At 39.5% G+C, this 8,106-nt stretch overlaps 1 pseudogene across 1 annotated transcript; it reads left to right on the top strand.

The window, feature by feature from the left end:
- The first annotated feature begins 220 nt into the window (after positions 1-220).
- LOC122475334 lies at positions 221-1,163 on the top strand (annotated as a pseudogene). Its single transcript, XR_006295148.1, has one exon. The product of XR_006295148.1 is annotated as a hypoxanthine-guanine phosphoribosyltransferase-like (transcript).
- The last annotated feature ends 6,943 nt before the right edge of the window (positions 1,164-8,106 follow it).

The following is an 8,106-nucleotide window of genomic DNA, read 5'->3' as shown; positions in this document are numbered from 1 at the left end:
TTATGAAACTAGAAATCAACCACAAGAAAAAGTGTGGAAAGAGCACAAATACATAGAAATTAAATAACACGCCATTAAGCAATGAATGGGGTCAACTCAAAAAATACGTGGAGGCAGGGAGGCGGTGGCGGCCGCCCAAAGCGCATGAGCGAGTGGCTCCTTCCGCTCTCCCGCGGTCTCCGCCTTCTGTGGAGCCTCCGCCTCCTCCTCTGTTGCACTTCCGGCTTCCTCCTCCTCAGGCTACTCTCAGCGCATGCGCCCATCGGCTCCGTTATGGTGACCCGCAGCCCCAGCGTCGTGGTTAGTGATGATGAACCAGGTTATGACCTAGATTTATTTTGTATACCTCATCATTACGCTGAGGATTTGGAAAAGGCGTTTATTCCTCGTGGACTAATTATGGACAGGACCTAGCGTCTTGCCCGAGACGTGTTGAAGATGGGTGGCCATCACATGGTAGCCCTCTGTGTGCTCAAGGGGGGCTATAAATTCTTCGCAGACCTCCTGGATTACATCAAAGCACTAAACAGAAATAGTGATGGAGCCATTCCTATGACTGTAGATTTCATCAGACTGAAGAGCTACTGTAATGACCAGTCAACAGGGGACATAAAAGAAATTGGTGGAGATGATCTCTCAACTTTAACTGGAAGGAATGTCTTGATTGTTGAGGATATAATTGACACTGGCAAAACAATGCAAACCTTGCTCTCCATGGTCAAGCAGCATAATCCAAAGATGGTCAAAGTTGCAAGGCTGCTGGTGAAGAGGACCCCTCGAAGTGCTGGCTATAAACCAGACTTCGTCAGATTTGAAATCCCAGACAAGTTTGTCGTAGGATATGCCCTTGACTACAATGAATACTTCAGTGACTTGAATCATGTTTGCGTCATTAGTGAAACTGGAAAAGTAAAATACAAAGCCTAAGATGAGATTTCAAGTTGAGTTTGGAAGCGCCTGGAGTCCCCTTGGAATCACCAGTCCCGTGTTCTAGTTCTGCGGCCAGCTGCCTAGTAGAGCTTAGTGCCTGTATCTCCTAAGAATGTTATCTGTTTTGTATTTTAGAAATGTCAGTTGTTGAATTCCTGAAGTCTTTATTTGCACTATGAGCATACAGACTATCAGTTCCCTTTGGGTGGATTGTTGTTTGACTTGTGAATGAAAAATCTCTTACACCACACCACTATTGAATGAAAATAATGAAATTGTATCTGTAAGAAACATTTGAAAAGAAGATATATCCGTTTTTAATTGGTATTTTAATTTTTATATATTCAGGAAAGAACAGAAGTGATTGAATATTGACAATTATACTACTGTGTATTTACAAGAGGAAGAAACAGTTTTCATATCAGTGACAGCATCTAAGGTATTGTGTTGGATAAGCCATATGTCCTGGAATTATTTTACTGTTCCAGTAGTATCAACTGTATTTTCTCACTTGTTCAGATGATTTCCAGTGAATTTTTGTCAACAGTTCCTTTTAAATACAAATCAGCAAATTCCAGAAAACTTTACCACATTTTGAATTCTTCAGTGTAAAAATACTTACAATAAAGGCTGTCTCTTTAAAAAAAAATACATGGTGGGGCGCCTTGGTGGCGCAGTCAGTTAAGCGTCCGACTTCAGCCAGGTCACAATCTCGCGGTCCGGGAGTTCGAGCCCCGCGTCAGGCTCTGGGCTGATGGCTCAGAGCCTGGAGCCTGTTTCCGATTCTGTGTCTCCCTCTCTCTCTGCCCCTCCCCCATTCATGCTCTGTCTCTCTCTGTCCCAAAAATAAATAAACGTTGAAAAAAAATTAAAAAAAAAAATAAATAAATACATGGAGACAAATGAAAGTGAAAACACAACAGTCCAAAAATCTTTGGGATGCAGCAAAAGCTGTATAGCAATACAGGCCTACCTCAAGAAGAAAGAAAAATCTCAAATAAACAACCTGACTTTACATCTAAAGGAGCTAGAAAAAGAAGAACAAACAAAACCTAAAACCAGTAGAAGGAAATAATAAAGACTAGAGAAAAACAAATGAAAAAAAACTCATACAACTCAACAGCAAAAAAAACAAAACAAAATAAAACAAAAAAACACACACACAAAGAATCCAAATGATCTATTTACAATGGGCAAAGACCCTGAATAGACATTTTTCCAAAGAAGATACTCAAATGGCCAACAGGTGCATGAAAAACTCAATATCATGAATCATCAGGGAAATAAAAACCACAATGATATATAACCTCACACCTGTTTGAATGATTATTATCTAAAAGACAAGAGTTGACAAATGTTGGTGAGGATGCGGAGAAAAGAGAACCCTGTGCACTGTTAGTGAAAATATAATTTGTGGGGCACTGGGGTGGCTCAGTTGGTTAAATGTCCAACTCTTGATTTCAGCTCAGGTCATAATCTCAGTTTGTGAGATTGAGCCTCCACGTTGGGCTCTGTGCTGACAGCAAGGAGCCTGCTTGGGATTCTCTCTCTCCCTCTCTCTCTGTCTGCCTCTCCCCAGCTTGTGTGTGCATGTGTTCTCTCTCTCTCTCTCTCTCTCTCTCTCTCTCTCTCTCTCTCTCTCTCTCAAAATAAATGGATAAACTTAAAAAGAAAGAAAGAAAATGTAATTTGGCACAGCCCTACTCTGGACAACAGTTAGAGAGGTTCTTCAAAAAATTAAAACTAGAACTACCCTATAAACCAGCAATTCCTCTTCCGGGTAATACCTGAAGAAGAAGAAATCACTATCTGAAAGAGATAATGGTACCCCCATGTTCCTTGCAGCATTGTTCACAATAGCCCAGACATGGAAAAAATCTAAGTTTCTACTGACAGATGAACAAATAAAGAAAAAGTGAAGGAAATTCTGCCATTTGTAACAACATGGATGAACCTTGAGGGCATTATGCTAAGTAAAATAAGTCAGACAGAGAAAAGCAAATACTATATGACCTCATTTATATGTGGAATCTAAAAGAAAACAAAACTGAGCTCATAGAAACAGCAGATGCATATAGGTGGTTGCTGGGAGGATGGGGGAAGTGGGTGAAGGTGGTCAAAGGGTACAGACTTCCAGTTTTAAGATAAACATGTTCTGGGGATGTAATGTACACCATGGGGACTACAGTTACCAATATGATATCATGTATTTGAAAGTTGCTCGGAGAGTAGATCTTAAAAGCTCTCACCAGACACAAACAAATCAGAACTATGTAAGGTAATGGATGTGTTAACTAATCTTATTGTGGTAATCATTTTGCATTACATACATATGTGAAATCATCACGTTATACACCTTAAAGTTACACAGTGTGATATGTTAACTACATCTCAGTAAAGCCAGAGGGAAAAAGACAGTAAAATGTTTGCAAATTGGCATCGAAATTAGTACAAGTAACTTTATCTTTTCATTTATGGAATAGATTCCTTACACTTTGAAATGCCTCTCTCCTCTTCCCCCACCCCTTACTCAAATCTTAACAGAGAGTGTCTGTCGTAGGAGTTATTAGTGTTTGAATTCTTTGTCGCTCCTCCTTCTGGGCCCCTCCCTCTGGGAGGTTACCCATTCCTGACTCACTGATTCAGGTTTGGTCATATGACTTAACTTGGCCGTTGAAATATCAGAGAAAGTAATGCGTCCACCTTTGGGTAGGGCTCTAAGAACCATCACGCAGCCTCCACCTTCTCTTCTCCTGACAAGATCAGATATGACACAATCGGAACTACTTTGTCAGCATGGGTCCTAAAGTTAATAAGTCGGAGCCAAGCTGAACCTGCCCATGAGGGACACATAGCGTGAGCAAGAAATCAATGTTCATTGGTATAAAGCTCTGAGTTTCCGGAGATCATTTGTTATTGCAGCATAACTCAAACTGACAGAAAGTGCTAAATTATTTGATATATTATGTTTATATACTATAAATATTATGAGGTGCCTGGGTGGCTCAGTTGGTTAAGCGTCCAACTCTTGCTTTCAGCTCAGGTTGTAAGATAGACTCCCAAGATGGGCATGGAGCCTGCTTACGCTTCTCTCTCTCCCTCTCTTCTGCCTACGTGTGTGCGTGCTCTCTCTCTCTCACACATAAATAAATTAATTAAAATAAATTTTAAATATTAAAACATTATAATTATTTTTAAATTGCATAATAAGATCTCTAAATTTTCTAGGCTCTTAATTTTCTGGTAGAGTTCAAAAGAATGGAAATGACAACAGAGTATTCCAAGTGAGTCGGAAAATTCATGTCACAAACCAATAATTCCCAGATTACTTTTGTCTATGAACCACACCACCAGACTGCATTTATTGTAGATCAGTCAAAGGACTCTGCAGAGCTAGAGGGGCTCTGTTATTTTATAAAAGGAACACTCAGAGAATACTTATTATTAGACTTGTCTACTCAAAGTGTGGGCTGTAAACTTTTTTTCATCGGTCTTTAGTGAGACAAGCCCAAAAATTTGGAGTAAGTGCTTAGAAGCTCTTACAGAAATTTGACATTGCCAGGACATCCAAGCTCAGGACTGGTCGAATTGTTTTGTTAAACAATGTAACAGAAGAGTGTGTGTGCAGGCTGCCCGATTAGTGTGGTGAGTCACATGTGGCATACTAGGATTGGTCCGCCACATGTCAGAGATGAGTAATACATACATACACACACACACACACACACATACATACACACATACATACATATAATCCTGGTCCTTCACCACAGATAGTTTGAAAAGCACAGCCCTAGAACCTGCTTGGAAATCATCACTTAAAGCAATGGGACCCCCTGGGGATACCTAGGTGACTCAGTTGGTTAAGCATCCGACTCTTGATTTCGGCTCAAGTCATGATCTCATGATTCGTGGGATCGAGCCCCATGTTGGGCTCTGGGCAGACAGCATGGAGCCCCTCTCCTCTCTCTCTGCCCCTCCCCCATTCATGTGTGCACACATGTGCTCTCTCTCCTCTCTCTCTCTCTCTCTCTCTCTCTCTCTCTCTCAAAACTAAATAAATAAGCATTTAAAGTGATGGGACACCTAACACAGGACCTGAGAAGCACAGGAACATAATACGTAAAATTGAACAGTTTTCTTGGGAAAATGCACCTTCACACTAATAGTCTTCTTGACATTTTCAATCCCACTGCAGATTTACAAAGGTAGACGGAAGTAATGATATTTCTTAATTACCCACTGTCTGTGCAGCACTGTGTATACAGTTCTCAGGTTACCAAATGTGTGTCATCAAAAACACAAGAGAAGAGAAATCTTCCCTTAGGGGCAATTTTACTCATGGGCGGCCCGGGGGTTGGTGGGGGGGAGGAGGGGAAATCTTTCTCGGCCTTTAGAGGTTGACTTGATCTAAGAAGTAGCTCAACTGTATAATATTCTATACAAATCTGACCTATGGGTCTCTAAAACAGAAATTAAGGTGACAGTAAGGAGGGGAAGGAGAGAAAAATGTTAACTATGCTCAACTTTCCTTTGAGATGCTCTGATCTTTCTTTACTTCCCTTCTACCTCTACATGCCTTCTTAGCCAACCTTCTTTCCTTCTATGCTCCCCTCGACTCCCAAAATAAACTACTCATCAAAATTACTTCATTCCCTCCCTTTCATATAGGTAATCTCAGGTATGAAGGAAATAAACTGATCGGATTACTTTATACTCAAGTGTGGATGACTAATGACCTCTTAATCCTCCTGGAGACATCTGTTGTTTTTAGAGAATATACATATTTTAACGCATCAACTTCAGAGGGGGAAGCACAAGAAAATGAAAAGAAAATGTTTGGAAAAATAGGTGAAATTATACTAGATCAAGGAGGCAAGATGACTTCTGAGTCACCTTCTTCCAACCACTTCCTGATTTTCACCCCTTTTGCTATTTCTTACATAAAATTTTCAAGTTTTTTTTCACGGTGACTCTCAACACTAAGAAGAATAGGGGTAGTCATTGGTAGAAAGGAATCCTTTGTACATGAGGTGTAGGTCAGGGAGAGTCTGCATGAATGAGAACTGAGGGAGATAATACACCAATGCTTAGAAGAGAAAACATTTGAAACACCAAAGATATTGAAAGCTGAAGGACACCTTGCAGATGATCTAACTCAGTGTATCTCCAAGTGTGGGACACAAAATGCCTTCAGGTACTGCCTACTGGCTTGCAAATCATTAAATGAAATGGAATCACATAGTGAAGAAATCGGTCATTTTTCAATTACTTTTCAGGTTTTTATTTTATCAAAGATAACAACTCAGCTGAGGTAGCCCTTAACAGCCCTTTAACTATTGGTTATTTTAATCAAGAGAAGAAGCCTAGGGCTCAGAGTCTCCAATAGGCAATGGTCTCCTTGTAGCATTTAATAAAATTGTTTTGTTTTCACTATTTTTTCGTTTTTTACCAAGATCTTGGAAAGCAGTATTGATTTTCAATTTGTAATCGTAATATTAAGTTTCTTTTAAAATATATTCATTTAGAAAAAAGAAAATGAGTTCAAAGAACACCTTAGGTAAATAGTGTAAGTGGTACTTCGATGTGGAAAAGAATTATGGAAGTGGTATGCATAATCCTGAAGCTGGGAGAACACTAATCTAATTTGATGAACTTCACACTTGAATTTAAAACCAATGAGAAAGGAATGCCTCGGAGGCCCAGTCAGCTAAGCGTCCAACTTCAGCTCAAGTCATGATCTCATGGTTTGTGAGTTCAAGCCCCACATCAAGCTCTGTGAGCCTTCCTGGGATTCTCTCTCTCCCTCTCTCTGCCCTTCTCCCACTTGGCGCTCTCAAAGCTCTCTCTCAAAATAAATAAACCTTAAAAAATAAACAAATAACAATTTCAAAAATGAAATAAAACGGATGAGAGAGATACGCATGCATGTGGGGTGAACATACATGGTGTTAAGATAAAACATAAACCTGTCACTTGTAGGTAGTATAGGTAGTTAACTCCTCTGAACAGACAGACGCCTTTGCAGAAACTGTAAAAGGATGTGGCCATCAGGTTAGAGCTCACAAGCTTCAGTGACACGTCTCTTAGGAACCTCTGTTTCTACCTGCATATTCAACCTACAGCGTTACCAGAATCAGGGCATTTTTCCACCACTTCCTCCTGTAAGACAATCCTTGGGGATTTCCCACCATGTACAGATCTTTCATGCATTTTTTGGTTTGTGACCAGAAAGAGGATAATCCTATAAGATGAATACAGAAAATTTACATATAGCATTGTATACATTTATAGAATAAATAATGGTAATAAATGGCAATTCAGCATGATCTGGATTAATTCAGATGTTGCCAGGAACTATGGACATACAGTATGCATTTACTCTGAGTCAGCATGTGAGAACTGTAACCATTAATGGAAAATAGCTTTGGTTGAGCTCTACAAATGTTTATTAAACGCCAATAATGTTTAATAAACACCAGGAATTATGCTACATGTTGAGGAATCATGATCAGAAAGATTCAGGCCCTGCCTTCAAGGCATCCACAGTTGTATAGATTAAGAATGAGCCATAGTATATTTATGAATTTTTTCATCATTTATACAAACAGTTTTACTTTGAATTACTTTATTTAATACTTATAGAAACATTTTGATGAAAGATTTTATTGTCATCTCCATTTTATAGGCAAGGAAACTTATGCTTAATCAAGTTGAATTGCCCAAGATCATTATTTGCAGTATTAGTAAGCAACAGAGAAAAGCTTTCAACGCAGGAATCCTGCCTGCATATCAGTACTCTTCTGGCAATATCAGCCACCCAAAATTATTCTTCTCAGATTTCTGCTTCTGGCTGTAATGAAGTAACATGTGCTCCTGCTGAGAACAACTTGAAAAGCCGGAAAAAATAACAGACAAAATCTATTTGAAGGCATTAAATCTATTTGACATCATTAGAAAATTGCCTTAACAGCTAGGATTTGAGTACAAGACGACAGAGGTGAGGGAATCTGAAAAATGAGGCCTACCCAACAGAAAAACAATGTAGAAAATCAATGAACCCAAAAGCTTGTTCTATGGCGGGGTGGGAGGGGGGGGGGATGTGATGCTAAAATTCACAAGTTCCTACCCAAAGTGATGAAGAAAAATATGAAGAGAAGATACAGGTCACCAATA

The sequence above is a fragment of the Prionailurus bengalensis genome, chromosome D4, assembly GCF_016509475.1.
Source record: "Prionailurus bengalensis isolate Pbe53 chromosome D4, Fcat_Pben_1.1_paternal_pri, whole genome shotgun sequence".
NCBI classification, from domain to species: domain Eukaryota; kingdom Metazoa; phylum Chordata; class Mammalia; order Carnivora; family Felidae; genus Prionailurus; species Prionailurus bengalensis.
The sequence above is the reverse complement of the archived record's forward strand: the minus strand, read 5'-3'. Positions and strand labels throughout refer to the sequence as shown.